Source organism: Bidens hawaiensis, unplaced genomic scaffold (genome assembly GCF_021521415.1).
Source record: "Bidens hawaiensis isolate Kalapana, Puna unplaced genomic scaffold, B.hawaiensis_p1.1 tig00011307_1, whole genome shotgun sequence".
Taxonomy (NCBI): Eukaryota; Viridiplantae; Streptophyta; class Magnoliopsida; order Asterales; family Asteraceae; genus Bidens; species Bidens hawaiensis.
In genome coordinates this window covers 303,876-323,087 of record NW_027491881.1, presented here as the reverse complement: position 1 = coordinate 323,087, position 19,212 = coordinate 303,876, and positions in this window count along the sequence as shown.

Genomic DNA, 19,212 nt, shown 5'->3' with positions numbered 1-19,212 from the left:
CATTATTATTACACCATAAATCCATAAATAAATAAATAATCATCTTTAAATTATTAATTAATTAATACACACATTGCTGGAAACTTAACTCAAGTAGGAGTTACTAGACTTTATATACAATCTTGGTTTCGTATTGGTCACTATGAATGGTTTGATATAATGCACATCAAGCATAAGAAGATAATATCTTATATTAACCAATACTCAATACAGAGATTCCAAAGATATAACATATACTTAAAAGTAAAGGGATTTGTATCAAAATAAAGATATCGATACTGAGAGTAAAAGATGCGAGAATCTGCATAAGAAGTAAAGTGAAGCAAAATTATGTACTAGAATGTAAAGAAACAGAATATGTACATTAGGACCCTAGGTTTAAGCTTGTGTCACTCTAGTGTTTTCGGCGATTATGATACTAAATGAGGATCTTTGAAACCGACATATATTTGTTGAGTATGTTGTTGACTATTGGACGTTTGTTGAGTATGTTGTCCAATTAGATCTAAAAAGAAACATGTCATGGCTTCATGTCATGACGGTGGTTCACAACGTCGACATAATCGTAAAGAAATAGATATCGCAAGAGGAGATTTCGCAAATGAGAGGGAGAACGAGTCAATGAAGCCTCATACAAGTGGATAAAGGGAGGTACATAATATATAGTATTAATATCGATGCTTTGATGACGTTACATTATGTTGGTCCGCATGGCATCACGTGGTTGTTCTTTTTTGTTTTTCTTTACAGAATTTCTTGTTGGTAATTTTTTTAGGTTTACTGATATATATATATATATATACACAATTTTGAGCCAATATCGTCAATACTAACTGAATCTGTATCGATTCGTCGCCGTTAGTATGTGGTTGTGCCAAACCAACTTCTATTTTGTTTAATTTTTCTTTTCATGCTATAGGGGCTTGCTAATTTATTATTTACGATTTAGTGTCGATAATGACCAAACCCGCGTCAGTTCACTATTGCAACGATATTATTTTTTTAGTTTATATTTTGGTGCCATAATTCGTTACCAACATAATTCGCGTTGGTTAGCCGCAAAAACACGCTTGTTTTGTTTTTTCAGGACATGTTAATTTGTTGTATTTGAGCATCGGTGAAACTATTTTTCAGTTTAGTTATGGTGTCGTAACCCAATATTGAACGAATTTGCGTCAACTCGCTGTCACACCTCGACCAAACGCAGCGGAACATGCCGGGGTGTAACATATTGATTGGACAGTAGCTCAAAAGACACTCATTAAAGCGATAATAATTATTTAATTTCATTAACATTAAACAAGTACACAAATTTAATAATAAGAAACAAATACATCATGTTTCAAATTTTGAATAATATCATAAGGTAAACCTAATTTCTTTGATCTTGAATAATATTAATTACTTGTACCTGTAGCATGTATAAAAATAGAGCTTGTCAACATGAATGTTGATGAGAATACATATGTTTTAGTTTTATATATGTAGATAGGTAAATCACAATTCATATGTAAATGGTGAGCTTTACAAATTTTATGAAAATGTAAACAACTAAATAGATGTGGACCCGTTCTTATTGATACAAAATCAATGTACTTGGGTAAATGTATAATCATGCTAGATGAGGATGAGATGCCAACCACAAAACATAAAATAAACACTTAAGTACATAGAGAATAGTCATAGATCATGCAATCATCACGCATAAACATAAATTGAATTGTGTTTGAATAGATGCGGTCAAAAACATAAGTAATGTAAAATAGGTATACGTACTACCCCCAAAATATAAAAGATGAAAAAGGGGTAAGTAAACTAGCATGAAATATATAGAGGGCGGTAACAAGTTGTCAGTTTAATTGAATTGAGTGGTCACGCGACAAATTTCAATGGATTGTCCCAAATTAAAAGTACGCTCGAAATAAGTATCTTGAACAAAAACGAGTAAGAACGACACTAGTGGATTCTAGGGAATATACCGAATTTGGGATCGTTGGGTTTCATATGTAAACTTTAGTTGGTTTAAACTTTTTATAAACGAAAGTAATATTATAAATAAATTAACCGATTTTTTTATCGAAATAAAGAGGCGATTGGTTTAAACTAATAAAGAAATATTTTAGTGTCGGGATGTTTATAATTTAAAAGAGTGGCGATGTTTAGTTTGATAAAATGTGTCACTCTTTTTAATATTATTATTATTATTATTATTATTATTATTATTATTATGTTGTTGTTATTGTTGTTGTTAGAACATCTTTTTTTAGAAAGAAAAAAGAAAGAAATAAATGAAAAAGAAAACTAAATAAGAAGAAAATAACCAAAAATAAATTATTATTATTATTATTTTTGTTGTTGTTATAACAACTTTTTTAGAAAGAAAAAAGAAAGAAAGAAAAAAAGAAATAAAAAAACTAAATAAGAAGAATATAACCAAAAATAAGAAATAAAACCAAAAAAATGAGCACCTAGGGGTTCGAACTCGGGTCCCTGGGTGGCTCAGTGAATTATCACAGCACGCTGGCTGGTGTGTTAACTTGTAAATGAGTTGAAACAGGAAATATTTATAAACAACTTGCAATTAATCCCAATTCTTATAGAAACCCTAAAACAAGAATTCTCAAAAAGATGATTGATTGCCCTCTGTCACTTGAAATTGACAGGGGGCATTTGTTCCTCGCCCTCTGTCACTTAACCTCACTCGAGTCACCTTTCCCGTTCTCATCAATCTTCTTACCATCCTCCCCTGACCTCTCAGCGGTTCTTGCATGGCTTTCAGCAGACTTACTAGGATGCAGATTCTTCACTGCAGCAGCCACAACTTGGGCAATGGCGGCTTGAACAGCAGGGTTAAGTTGATACCCTTCATTGTTGCTCTGATCTCGCACCATTGCACTTCCTTCTTCTCTCGTGTTAGTAACTGGTTCTTCAGAAGGTCCTCGGACAATACGTGGCCTACCACAACGTCCAGTACGACCTCCTTGACCAATAACCTTTCTTGTTCCAGCCATTCGTATTCTATATGGAAACACAAACGTCATCACTTAATTAACTATTTAGTACAAGGATAGTAAGGCTAACAGGTAATAACAATGACCAGCTGTGATTAGCTTATCACATTTCTCTCCATGTCCAATACACTTCCCTTTGTGAGTCCACTTGTACTAGGTTCAACCACCATGGCCTAATCAATCAAACAAATAATCAAATAATCCTATCCTTAGCAATTAAGCTAACTTTCTTACGTATACGCCGTATATCTTTCTTTTATTTGGAAATTCACTTAGGCCCGTATATGTTTTTGAGCGTATAAATCATTTCAACGTATAAGTAGACAAGCAAATAAGTTGGCCAGTGTATAACTTATGCGCCTACATAAGTTATACGCCCACATAAGTTATGCGCCCTCCATCTTATATGTCCCTAATTATGCGTTGTCATACATATACGCCTAAACATATGCGCATGTATAGCATATACGACGCATATGTTGAGATCTGATTTTCCTTAACGCGTTTCACGGATTTTTCCTCAATTCCGGCGCCATCATCCGCTATCGTGCGTTGTGTTTGGTCAGGTTTTGGTCATTTTTGATCTAGGTAGGCTCTGGTGAACCATATATGAGCTGAGGTGACCATTAAGCACGTTTATCAACCGTTTAATCACCCGGTTCGTTTCTAGATCTAGAATCCGATGATCCAAACGACGCCCCGTGGTTGCGGTGTCGGGTGCTATGTTTGGTTAGTTGAGATAAATGATTTCATACCTTCGGTTAGTCTTGGATCGTTGAATAGAAATAGTGTAGAGAGTTTTTGGCTTTAGTGTGTGTTTTTATGGTGTAGGCTAAGGTATAGAGTGATGGAGATGGAAATGATTTAGGGTTTAAGGTGTATTTATACTCCCTAAGCCCATGTACCTTAGGCCCATCTTCATTCTAAGTCCATGAATTAATTCCCTCTATTTTAGCCTACCATCCTTTTATCTTTATTATTATTTTCCTACTAACTCAAATTAATATTCATGGAAATTTCGGGATGTTAAATAGGAGCAAGTAGTTTGGTTTTGATTTACGGGGGTGTCAGCAGCATTTATGGTTTGGAGCTGAGAGATGATTGTTGGGAGGGCTTTCACGATTCCCTTCGCAATGCGGGATGACATGCTACGTCCAGAGTTTTCGGTGCAACGGTTACGGTTGATTAGGCGGGAAGAAGACATGCTACAAGGACGAAATGTGAAAATTTATTAGGTTTTAGGATAAATTGTATAACTATGCGAAATTTTGAGTTTTGTGAAAATTCATGAGTGTACAAAATAAAAAATTGATGAACCTTACCTTGGAGTATTGATGAAATTAATAATTAAGTGAAATAGTAAAACTTAAATAGTGGGTTGAGACATACATGAATCATCATGAGCTTGAGAAAATAATCATTCCTAACAAAATCAAAAGTTTAAACAAAAATCTCATCATTGAAGTATCCATGTATCACCATGGCTTAATTTTCCAACAGATCTAAAATTGATTAAAATTGAGATGAGAGCGTCAAGGTGAATGGTTGGGGTATCCATGTATCACCATGGCTTTTCCCACCCATTCTTTCAACTAAAACATCATCAAGAAGACCCGAGTTTAGCCATGTATCACCGTGAATTCAGTTAGCATTTAAGGGTGCACATGACCACGTTTGATACAATGAGGTAAGTAGATTCGTGGACGTTTTAATTAGTTTCACACCTTCGCTGAACCCTCCAAGAAAGAAACCGGGTCTCACGGTTGATTGAGATGTATACGCATTGCTTTTCCTTAGGCTCGGAAACCTTGGTGACAAGGGTTCGAAGAACAAGTGTGTCCCCCTTACAGTTACTACATATCCGTCACACGAATCATTCCCAAGGTGAGGGGAGTAAAAATGGTGGGAATTCTTAAGGAATTTACAAATTTAAAATAACATCTAGGGATGATTTTGAGAGTGAGGCATAGCCTCGGAGTTGTGTGTGCTTTTGTGTACAAGAATAATATTAAATCATTAAATAATATTTAAGCTACAGCAATCAATAATATAATTCAGGTTGCAAACATGTAAAGACATGTCACGTATAGAAACCCTAAGCATGCTACTAGGTCGTTAAATCTAACCACCTATCTTATAGCCTTCGACTCTGATACCAATCTGTCACGCCCCGACCAAATGAGACAGAACATGCCCGGGTGTAATGTATTGATTGGACAGTAACTCAAAAGATACTAATTAAAGCGACAATAATTGTTAATGTTAATGGAATTAAATAATTATTGTCGCTTATTACTGTCCTTTGAACTACTGTCCAATCAAGACGTTACACCCGGCATGTTCCGCCGATTTTAGTCGGGGTGTGACATTCGCCCCTACACCATGCGAGTTTTACCAACCGACCATAAGTTGCTTTAAATATATTTTTTATATATTGCAAGCTATACGAGTGTTAATACTATTTTGTATGTTTAATGCTTTAGGTTATTACTGTGATCATTACGAACGTAACTGATGTCGGCTGAATTCGTGTCGATGCAACCCTGCAACGTGGCGAGGTTACTGTTACCTAATTGTTCTTTAAATTGGATGATTTTGTATCAACCAGATTATGGGTTCTCAAAAATATTCGTATCCGAAAATCTGAATATGAATTTCTGAAAATTCGGATATCCAAAATTTCGGATATCCGAATCTCGTCTATATGAAACTTTGGATTTGAATTCAGATGTTGATTTTGAAATTTTGGATTGTTAAGATATCTTAACTGTTCGAAATATATTTTTTAATTATGAAATAATAAATATTATTTATAACATTTCGGATAATTCGAATAATTTTCAGATATTACGGATAATTTTTTGGATATTTCGGATATCCAACATATTTTAAAAAGTAGTTTTTAAAATTGGTTTATATTTTTTTTTTCAAAATGCGGATAATCATTTGGATATCCAAATCTGAATTCGAGTCCAAAATTTTTGATATCAAAATTTCGAATACGGTTTCGGATAGTAAAATCCACCATGCATTTGGATATCTGACTTTGAACACCCATTAGACAAGATTATGTAACGAATGCAACTTGTATTAGATTGACAAGAATCTCTACCAAAGCAATAGAAATTTTCATTTTAAATGACTTCACAACAATAACTTTGAGGTCAAACAAAAGCTATAACATTATATACCCTCTTAATAAATTTTGAGTTATTACACTATTAATCCCTGTATTGTTTTTATACTATAATGTTTAGATTCTATGTTTTATTCGAATCCTATCACATACCTAACATGTGAAGGTATTTTCATTACTTTTTAACTTTATTTCCCAAATTAAACCCAAAATCGTCTTCCCTATTATAGAGGTCCTACAGCTCTTCAAAAGTTTGGCTCGTATGTTCATAGCCCAAACTCAGGCGCCAATAGCTAGTGATTGTAATGCATGGAAATCGGAAAGATGTTTCGATTACCATATATATCATAAGTATTATCAAAAGGGTTTTTTCAATTCATTGTGCGATTACATACATATTCATCTCTTTAACTAGAGTTTCAAGGTTGTTCTTCAAAATCCGTAGGCCATAAATGAAGGGGCATGAACGAGAACACATGGGAGGATCAAAGTACATGGAAAGTATGAGCTTTGGTTGCTGAAACAAAAGGAGGGTTTTTAAACAATATTGCAATTCAATCATGGATGAGATTTGAAATACATATAAGTTGAAGGCAAATATAAAAATAACGCCCAGGGTTAATGTAACATCATGATTTTGATAATATTAAATAAAAGTAATTTCCGTTTACTTACGGGTGTGTTTATATTTAGTCAAGATTAAATAAACAATTAGAAGGTGGGCTTGGACTTTAAAAGATGGAATAAGAGATGGAATAGGCCTTAGGTCCATGGGTCTAAGGGAGTATAAATACCCCTTAAACCCTAATTCTTTCCATTTTCATCCATCTCTACACCATAGCCTACACCTTCAAAAACACACACGAACACCATCCTATATTCCGAGCCAAGATCCGGCAGAAAAGACCCGAACCGGTTGGTTCTAGAACGTCGTGATGAACCAAAGCAACATCAAGACTAGATCGTGTTCTTAGATCGACTCATTTAAAGGTACGTTTATAACGAAACACTTGTCGGCTCGTTTAGTATTCCTAGATCTACATAAAAATGGTAAAAACGAATCAAATGCAATGAATCTCGTCGAAATTCATTAACAGCTGGTGGGTTAATTAGTCACATGTTAGGCCGTAAGTATTTATCAATCAAATACGCCATGTAAACACGATCTTTGGATGTTTGGATGAGTGGGGTTTGTAGGCGCTGGGTATGCGAGTAGAATGATACCAGATTCGCGTTGTTTCGTCGTGATTTGGAGGTTAATTGGAAATCTGGGGTCTGTTGACTGTTGTTGTTCATATCAATTTTGACTTTGACAACATGAGTCAAAGATTGGATACCATCTGATATCCATTCGTTATGATATACAAAAATGGTTGATCATTCATTAAGCAATCATAACGAATGAGATACATGCGTATGCACTTGAAACGAATGAGCCCCCATTCGTCCTATAGGAGTCACGAATGACCTTATTCATTCGTCATCCAATCATTCTCCATGAGGAGACAACGAATGGAGCCATTCGTTATAGACACATTCGTGTGCTCCTGTAATGAATGAGCCTTTCATTCGTCTTATAGGAAGCACGAATGGCCTTAGTCATTCGTTATGCATTCATTCATCTTAGATCAGACCATTCGTTGCGAAAGGAACCGTTCGTCAAAATGAATGGGATAATGAATGAGGCTTAACCTAGAGACCATTCGTTATAACGAATGGGTTAACAAATAAAATATTATTAAAAGAATTCTAATAGAAATTTTGTTAATAGCAGTTAAAGATGGGAGTTACTATTAACTCTGAAAGGAATCGAGCTCAGGTGAGTTTCTAGCCCCATTTCCTTGTTATGTATTTGGGGCTGTGTGCATACTCGATGTGATTAGTTAATACACTTAATTAAGTGGTAAGTGTATGCTATGTGAATGTTTATGAATGATGTATGTATGATATATGAATGTCTCTGAATGATGTATGAATGATATATGAAAGTTATAGAAAATATTAAGTGTATATATGAAAGTCATAAATATAAATATAAAGAAGATAATGTATGGTTGTATGGTGGTATGTTTAAAGGGTTGCTGACCCTAATAATATCTACGAAGGTTAAAGGGTTGCAGATCCTAAGAATATCTGCGAAGGTTATAGGGTTGCATACCCTAATAATATCTGCAAAGGTTACAGGGTTGCAAACCCAAATAATATATGCGAAGGTTAATGGGTTGCAGATCCTAATAATATCTGCGAAAGTTATAGGGCGAAATGCTTTTTAAAACGAATAGGTAGCTATGTATGTAATGTTAGGGCTAAAAGAATGAAAATATGAAAGAAAGAAAGCATGTATGTATGTATGCATGAAAGAAAGGTAACATTCTAAGTATGTAATATGTATCTTAGGATGCGTATATATGTAAGTATGTGAATGTATTGTATGTTGCTTGATTAACTAGAACTCACTCAGCATAGCTGACTTTTAGTATGCACGCAGATAAAGAGACTGAGACAGCTGGCTTGAGGGGGACATATGGCAGGATTGAAGAGGCTGGCATCTGAAGATTTGTCATGATGTTTGACACTAAATTTATGCTATGTTTTAAAAAAGACAAGTTATGGATGTTTGTAATGAATGGTTGACTTTTATTATTTTTCCGAGAAAGTTTTAATTCACTATGATATTTAAGAACTGTGTTTATGAGTAAATCTAACGTCCAACGACCTTCCACATTTACAAACAACCATACTAGACGAATTTGTAAGTAATATATTAGACGGGTTGGAATTTGCAGGTGGGAAATGTCGTCAGGATAAAATTTTAAAGTCTTAGAAGTTGTACAATGGTGAAGATGGGTTTGGGTTTAGTTGAGCAATTCATTTAAAAAGTGATGAAAATACCCTCACATATTAGGTATGTAATGGGCCTCTCATTTAAGTTTTAAACGCTTGTTAGAGTTAGTACCTGAGTGTGTTATAAAAAGTAAAGCATAAAGTGATAAAACCACTTGACTACATTAATACACTCTTAATACACTCTGTAAATTATTATAATTCAACTTTGAAGCTTACTTCTTTTTTTAAGAAAGAAAATCATATTATTCCGCTGCGTATTAAACTCTGATAAAGACAAATAGGTATCAAATGTCGGTCACCCATCTAGGCTCTTAAGGACGTTGATTTTTCACCGATTTCGGGAAAAAAAAACCTCAAATCCTGGAGAGCATGCTAAGTTTTTTTTTCTTTTTTCACCTAGCTCTTCACGGTTCTCCATGACAACCGCTTCATGTGGCCTTATATAGTTTTATGTCAATGTTATTGAACTGGGCAAAGATAAGATTGAAAATGTTGCCATCTATATTAAAGCATTCACATCCATTCTTTATCTATATAATTAAGAAAAATACATATTTTTCTCTAAAATATATTTATTTTTAATGAATATTTCACATTTTATAAAATTACAATTAGAGAGTTGACAATTGCTCTCTATATATAGAGAAGTATGCGCATAAATTAAGTGTTTTTTTAACATTTTTTTAAAATTTAGAGATAAAAAGTAATTTCATTTTTGTTTTTGGTTTGTTGGTTTGTTTTGTTGTTTTATATTAAAAAAACTAGCTTTTGAACTCGTGTATTACACGGAATTTTTTAAATAATAAAAAATAAGGTTTGTTATTTGAAATAAATAAACAATAATAAAGGTAAAAAATAAATGAAATACATTTTAGAAATATTAAGAAGTCTGAAATCTCAAATTTATAAATTTGATAATATATATATATACACAACATTTGTTGTTTAATCACAAGTATTCAAATCGTAATCCAATATAAACAAATTTAAACAATGTCTGCTACTTACCCTGAATAATGCAACATATAATGTTTATGAGAAAAATACTAGGCATCAAAGAAACAAAGCAGCCTTAGAAAATGATTGTTCTTTAATATTTTCTACTTGTTTTTCTTATTTCTACTTGCTTGATCTTCAATCAATATTTTACTTTTAATTTTGTTATTATTTTATAACCCGATTGCCAAAATGGTTTCTGCCCATGATCTATTGTAGCTAGTATGAATGAGATGAAATATTAGAATGAAAAAATTGGCTATTTTATAACCAGTGGTGGATCTAGACTTGAAACATACGGGTAGCGCTCAAAATTTGTTTTCCCATATTTCATATAATGTTAACGTAACAAATATAAAAAACACGACAACAAATAAATTTAAACGCGTGGGCTGTAAATATCTCATCTTCTGTTTTTGAAAGCTTGAAACCGAGCCATTACATCTTCTTCATTTACTTTATCAAATGTTTCTCTTTCGACCGCACAAATTAAAACATTGTTCAAATACTCATCACCCATTCGATTGCACAAATCCGTCTTGATAAGCTTCATTTAAAAAAAAAACATCTTTCAACGGTTTCGGTTGCAACCGGTAAAACCAACGCTTGCTTCAATATCCGATAAACCAAAGTGCTTTTCGGTTTCCACCATTACACGAGCAAGATCACCTATTCCACCCAGTTTTGCAAATTTATCATCTTCCTTTTAAGTCTAATAAAGGGTCGTAAGATCACTCGAAATACACCCTCTTTCTTCGTTTGTAAAATCATTCGGATACATCTCTGAAAACACCACTATCTTAGATATGTCAAGAGATTCATAAAGGTTCTTTAACACCGGTATGTTTTTTGCAACAACCACAATCACTAACTGAAGTTGATGAGAAAAGCAATGTATGTAATGTGCCGATGGATTATCTCTTAAAATCAAAGCTTTTAATCCATTAAACTTTCCTCGCATGCTGTTTGCACCATCATAACCTTGACCCGTGACCTGTGTGAACAATTATAAACTATAAGTATAAGATACATATATAATATATTTTATTAAAGTTTATGTAACAAAAGTATGAAACGTATTACTTACTTGATCAATGCTCAACTAGTTATTTGATCATAAAGAAACGATGGCTTCTTTATGAGTTGCAGAAGATGTATTATTTACGTGAGCAACTCCAATTAAACTCTCTTTAACAACTCCGCGTTTATCAACATATCTAACAACTACGACCATTTGTTGTTTTTGAGAAACGTCACTAGACTCATCGACTAACAACCCAAACACATCATCTTTAAATTCTATCACAGAGCATTTTGGTTACTTCTTTCCTAAGGCAATCGATAATCTCTTTCTGTATTGATGGAGCTATCACTTGTTATTCTTTTTTGCATTCCCTAATCAATACTAACCAATATCCTGGTTGTTCTCATAAATCAACTTTAAAACAACAAGGAAGAGATCTTTAGAAAACGAGTCTTCAGGTTCATTATGACCACGAAATGATAAACCACAAGAACAGAACCCAATAATCTATAACAATTTGCAATCTTTTCTTCATTACTATGCTTAGTGACATTCGCCTTATAGGATCGCTTTTGGTTCAAAATATTGTCATATTTTTACACCGAATTATTATAAACACTATCAACTTCCCTAACATGTTCCTTTAAGGCACCCTGTTTACTCCAATTACAAAAGCCTCCATAACAAAAGTCTCTTTTCCACCTTGATTAGCAACACTTCCATTAAACAAGTAATAATATAGCAATATGTTTTTTTTTGTTTAGTGCTATACTCCAACCAATCATATCACACCCCAACCTAGGCGGAAATGCCAGAGGGTGAACTGATTGTCACAGCTCTCAAGGTACTATCATGCAATGTTAAATGTGGCAATATCTATTAGATTTAATTAAATAATCATTTACATCAAAATTAACAAAAGTACATAAATTAAATTTAATCAAATGAAACAAAATCAAATATTCTAATTCTTGTATCTTCTTCTCTAGCATGCAACCTACGTTTTCTTCAAATACAAGCTTGAGAATCACATCACATGATAAACTAAATATGCGTTAAAAATACAATAGGTTTTGTCAACACAATGTTGAGTGAGTATAACACCAGATTTGAGACACTATATAATAATAAGTAAAAGTGCAAACTGTTCCTATGAGATATACAGATAAGCCATAGCACATAACAATCAAACAACTATAAAGAAAGCAAACCATAAAGAAAGGGCTCAACCAATCCATATAAATGGACATTGGCTACCAAGAAAGGACTAAACCGCACCATAAAAATGGACATCGGTTGCCGAAGTAAGCAATATCATACAAATAAGCAAGTAAGCAAATAGCAAGTTAGGCAAACTGATAAACACACAAGGATAAACAGTTGCGGTTGAGTACTATATAATATAAAAATATCTATGAACGCATATGTCCCCAAAGCAGTTAAAAATAAGTAAAAGAAGGGGAGTGAAATACTCACCTTAGATTAAAGGCAAGCGAGTATAATTAAGAATAAACGAGTAAACGGATAAGTGAGTCGTCCAATACGCGTCAAACGAGATAACTTATTAGAACCTGAAACTTTGTGATATGAAACTATAAATAAAAACTAACTTAATGCTGCTGGAATTAATCTAAAAGGATGAGTAGAACTCTAGTTATGTCGAATTATACGTTTAAGCGAGCCAGTACTGACCAGAATCCGAATAGCGATTCGGAAGTCAAGTTTTGGTCAGTAGCCTTAAAATTTCGTTTTGAGAATAAAAGTATTTTGGACCGAACATTGAATCCGACCAGAAGTATGAGAAATTGTTAAGTCAAACTAGTTGACTATTTTGTTCTTTAACGAGTTTTAAACGATTTGACCAATCAACACCCTTCAACCACCAAAACTGATTGAAGGTTATTGACTAGGGAATATATATGAATGATTTTTATGTTTACAACTTACCCGGAAAGTGAAAGAACCAACGGAAACGATGAGTCAAAGGTCCATACGTATGCAAAGTCAACCGGTTATGAACGTATCTTCAAACAATAAGCAAAAACCGAAGAGTTTGAGGAGGGTCAGAGGAGGGTGACGGCTGAGAGTAGTGTTTTAGGGTTTAGGGATGATTTGTGGTAGAGAAATAATGATATGTTTATATAGGATACACTAAATCGATCTAAATATGGTAACTTACTAGTTTAAGAACCGAATGGGTCTTTAATGATTAAATCAATGTTATAAGCTGTAAATTTCGTTCTTGATCAAGGGTTTATGTACATGGACATATATTTTAGTTGTATTAGTTTTCTTGGAGCTTAATTCACCCAATTTATGCCTAAAATATGTGATTTTCATGCTAAAAACGAATTACGAAAGAAAATGATCAATTAATAACAAAATCGAACCAATTAATAATAAAAATTCGTTTTTAATATTTAAGGTAAGAAAATGAACATGTTATAATATTATATAACTTATCTTGGGGTATAAGTTTCGAAATTTGGGTCAAAAATAGTCCACGTACTTTTATAAATGCGATTTTTAGCCGTTTTAACTGATTTTAAGGGTTTTTAAGAACTATTTGGCATAAATGAAAATTATGAAATTATAAAATAATTTAAACCAAGTTAAATACCAATAAATACAAGTTTTAAATACTTCGAAAGATCCGAATTGCGTTCCCGAATCGATTTAAATTTAAACGAATACAAATACGAAAAATCCGAGATGTTACAAATCATACTTATCAAACCATTCGACATTAAAACGTCTCTGGCCACTACAATAGTTTAACCATTTTAAGTTATAACCTCGTGGTTGAAAAGCTTTTTTTAACAAGATATGCTTTTCTTATGTCATCTATTTGATTAGGATGATAACTAGCCATAGGTGGTCTATCGGCGGGATCCGAAGGAAGATCATCCAAGTTGATTTTTAAACGTATTGAAGGACTAGAAGCCGATATTCTCATTTTCTTGCAAATCATTAACCATATTTGAATATGAAGTTGGAATATTTAAAGTTGGTGATGAACCAATGTCATCGGTTTCTTTTCTTTGACGTTTATAAAAATTGCTAATAAGAGGTTGTTTACTCATGTTCCAAGAATCAAAGTTCCCTAAACAAAATTTGAAACAAAAACCTAATATCAATAATCAATTTCAATTTGGAAATTTACACATAAAACTAAAAGCTAATCAATTTCAAAAACATAAACCCTAAATACCTAATAAATTCCAATTAAAACATAAACCCTAAATCCCAAACTAATTCTAATTTAAACAAGAAAATGATACTAGAAAGATTGAGAGGTGGGTGGTGGTTGTGGACTGTGGTGACTAGTGTGGTGTCGTCTGGCGATGTAGACGTAGTCCGGCAGCCAGCGTTGCAGTGTGGAGTGACTGACCAGGCGACGACTGGCGTTGTGGTGTGGTGTGAAGCAATGAACTCAAAACTGTGAAGCAGCTGCTGTTGTTGTAAATGGATTAGTGCCTGCTGTTGTTATAAATGGATTAGTGAACCAGTTTTGTTTTGGTTTGGGTTGGGTTATTAGGTTTTTTGGTTTGGGTTTGGGATTTTGATGGGTTTAAAACTTAAACTGGTTGGGCTAAATATCATAGGGATACCGTTATTTTTTTCAGGAGTAACGAAACACGAAAACCGGCAAAAAAGTTTTTTTTACACTGCCGTTAAAAAGTTGAGGGGTAGCGGAGGCTACCCTTGCCCTCTATGTATGTCCGCCACTGTTTGTAACCCAATTTCCAAAATGATTTCAACTTACGATCCATGGATTAAGAAAAATAGATATTAGAACTTAGGATTTAGTGTGGCTATGACACATCATCAACATTATTTTTTATTTATTAGTAGAGTAAGATAAAATTTTACTTTTAAAACTAATTGGTTAGGAGTTAGTGGGTTAAGTAATAGTACACATTTTATCTCTCCACATGTAAGTCACATGTTAATTCCCCTATCATTTTTAAACGACTATAACTTTTTCATATGATAGTTTTTTAAAATAAAATTCACCATAATAACAAACGTTTTTTTAATAAGAGTATGATTTTGTTATATAAAAATAAAAAAAATTACGTCATTGTGTCTTTTTTGGTTACCATTGTGTCTTTCTGTTTGTTAATGTGTTATTTTCCGCCATTGTGTCTTTCAACTAATCATTGCGTTTTTTTAATACTAATAACACCGTTGTGTAATAATATGTAATTATAATGAAAAATACCAACAAATTATCTAATACATAAAAAACAATGATGAATACATATTGCACAATAAATAGAAACGTAAAACATCATAATGAATACATATAACACAATGAGCCGAAACGTAAGACACAATGGTAAATACATATAATACAATGACCTGAACCGTAAAACACAATGGAATCTACATATTACATAATGACTTGAACGTAATACACAATGAATATAATATTATTTTTCTCAACTTAAGTAACTGCTGAGCACAATGACTAAAACACAATAATAAGTAGAAACACAAATGTTGAGCATAAAGACACAATGACGAATAAAAAGACACAATACTGTAATATTTGTTTTAATTTATATCTTTAATATGAGTATCAATTGAAAAACACAATGACCAAAATCGATAACACAATGCATAAAAAAACTCAATTAAAAAACACAATGGACAGCCAAATAACACAATATAAAAAAACACACTAATTGTTCTTTTATTTTTATATAACAATATTATATTCATATTAAAGATAAAAAAACGTTTTTTTATTATGGTAAAAACAATTTCTAAAAAGCATGCCGTATAAAGAAGTTATAGACGTTTTAAAAATGATGGAGGAATTACCTTCATGCCAATCTCATCAATTTTTATTTTTAAATTAATCTTCACCATCTAAATTTAATATTAATGGATTAGATTGCTTCTCACTCTTTTCATTTTTGTTGTAACTTGTATTTTAACTTTACCCAAGTTAGTACCTTCACTTCGAAACACATATTTTATGACCCTAAATCTAAATAGAAAACGATTACATGTCAACCGCATGTGTTCCAAAACATATTTTATACTTTTATTTTAATTAATTCTGTTATAGATATATTAAAAACCAAGTTTTAACGTACTTAGTAAACTTACTATTCATCAAAGTTTGAGTATGAACCACACACGTGCTACTATTGGCTGCAACGTGATCACTTTTCCACCGTCTCTCTCATTTGCATTGGTCGGTATCTTACCGTGCTGATGTCTTGCTGCATACGTCTTTTCGTCTGTGTCACACCCCCAAATTTCCACTAACGGAGTTTTACCGTAAGGCGGGTGACAAACCAGGATCCGAACACATTAATCACACCAAACGACATCTACATGGTCTTAAAAGTTTTAACAAATCAAAATAAAATGTTCAGAGTACTTAAGTGCTAGTGCGGAAGCTAAACAAAGTGCGGGAGCCATCTCCCAAACAAGTTTAAATAATTCATGGCGCTACAAGCGCAAAACCAATATCAAATAAATGTTTTCAAACTTAAACCAATGCGAGTCCATGCATGCAATGTTATCCTATTCCAAGTGCTTGCTAGTGACCTGAGGAAAACATGCTAAAAAGAGTCAACACATATCGTTGGTGAGTTCACAGGTTTTCAAAGTAAGTTATGCTCTATCAGTTCATAAACATTTATAAAGAAAAGTGGCCCATGGTTAACTACACTTAGTTAACTCGTTGCCGCATAGTGTTATGTTTCCATCAATACCGAAGCCGACTAGTTATTGCCTCAAGTCAAGTATTGCCAAAACTTAACAATGTTTGGTCAAAGTTACACCCTGTTCGACCTCCAGTCGAGAATAATGCAAGGTGGGGTTTGTCAAACCCAATAGTACTATTTAAATTTACCAAGCCAGTTAACCTTAGTTAACGGTCTGATGTTCGTGAGGACTTTCCATGGCAAAGAAACACTACGTTATAAGCAACCAAACGGTTGTGTAAAGATTTAGAGCAAGTAAAGTAAAACAGTTTTGCATGTTTCCTCCCCCAAAGGAAAGGTATAAAAGTGGGGCCGTAAACTCACCTTGTTGGTGCTTCGGGTATTACACAAATCCGACCGAAGTAAATGCGTCACGTGCTAAGACCCTAAAAATGCAAGTACGTAAGTAACTTGTGGGATGGTTCCTAGAACCACTAGTATCCAACAATCTCCCATTGTTTTTAAAAAGACTTTTGACCAAAGTTTGACTTTTGTTGACTTTGACTAAAGTTTTGACCTTTGACTAAAATATTGACCTTTGACTAAAATATTTACCTTTGACTAAAATATTGAACTTGACTAAAAGGTTGGACTTAGAATGTTTACCTTATAATTCTAGTCACACTTAATCAATCATCAAGTATACACACTTAGCCATATTCCTTGCAATTCTATGATCAATACACTTTCACAACATCACAAGCAAGACTAACTATTTAGTCAACTAGTTCTAAGTTGACTTAAAAAGTCAAAGTTCTAATTTACCACAACTAACATATCACAATTTGCAATTATCTCAATTCAACTAACACCTTTATCACCTTTAACAATTTATACCACCTAAACCGATTTTTCTCATCAATCAAAACTCACAATTAAATTACCAAATAAATCACACATATACACATCAGTATTAGGTTCAACATATATTTTTCTCACAATTTTTGGATTTACAAATTCGTCTAGAATATTCATATACTACAACAACATGATTTATATTTCTACAACAACACAGCAGTAATCAAAAATTTGTCAAAAATTCCATATTTGTCCAATTGATTCAAGACCAATTGTACTAGATTCCTAATTCAATTTACAACATCCTAGAAGTAGAATTATATCCATACCTATTTTTATCATCAAGTTATGAAATTTACAACTCAACTCAGAATTATTTTCTCTAATTTAGATTTGCATCTTGATTTTGTAAATTAATAAAAAGTATTCAAACAGTGTCCAAAAATTAAGATTCAGACTTTCTGAAAACTAGATTCAAAGTACATGTTCATAGAATCAAAAATCGATCAAAAACTCAAACATATCATCAAGTTATCAACAATCCAAATCCGTAACATCTAATCTGCCAATAAACAGTTTTAACCACAATCAACTACATATCACAACTTTTCTATCCTTTGGTTCAACAATCATCAAGAAACATTCTTACCAAATCAAATTGCATGTCTTATTTTTATCCATTTGATTTCATAATAAGAACACAAGTATTTATAAAGGACTCAAAATATTAATCAAGACTCATACAAAAATCCTTTTTATTTGTCAAACTTTGATCATCCCCTTTCATGATCCAACCATTTGGATACAAGGTTCATATGAATTAAAAGAAAAAGAAACATATAAACATATTAATCTACTCACTTTGCTTGATGAAATGCTTAAACCCTTGTTTACTAATAATCACCAACTTGTTTGTTTTGAAGATGATACTTGAAGATGATTGTTTGTATGAAAGAAAATGAGAGTATGTGTGTGTGTGTGAGTATCACGGCCAAAGAGAGAGGAAAAGGGAAAGGAAAAGGTGTTGGCATCCAATAGCTGTAACCTCCTTGTTATTAACAACCCCTTTATGATTGATTTAATGAATATGATACTTAGGTTATCTTTTATTTATTTATTTGTGACACGGTACATAATTTAATAAACATTTCCTATGTAACATAAACTAAGGTTCCATTTAAATAATAAACATGTTACATGACATACAATATAACCTATTTAATCATTTAGCTTACTTACAATCACATCATCATGTAATAACCATAATATAACATATTAATCACATAGCACATTATACTTATCATACATGTTATATGATATGTTTATTATAACATGCAAGACGAGTTTATTATCCTAGTTATAATTAGTCACTTATCCTTGTTTAAGTCACCAATGACACGTTGACTTAAATATACGCATACATGACATCACATGTACAAGAGTTCATACTCATAGTTAACAGAACTAACTGAGTTTACTGACACAGTCAACAGGATTTAACTGGGTTTAGTTAACAGAGTTAACCTGAAATTTGCAATTGTCACATCATCCCCTTGTTAAAATAATTTTCGTCCCAAAAATTAATGTGATGTCACCACTAGACTGGGACATGAAAGGGATAGAAAAGAAAAATTTTAGGTTTGTCACATCATCCCCTTGTTAAAAGAATTTTCG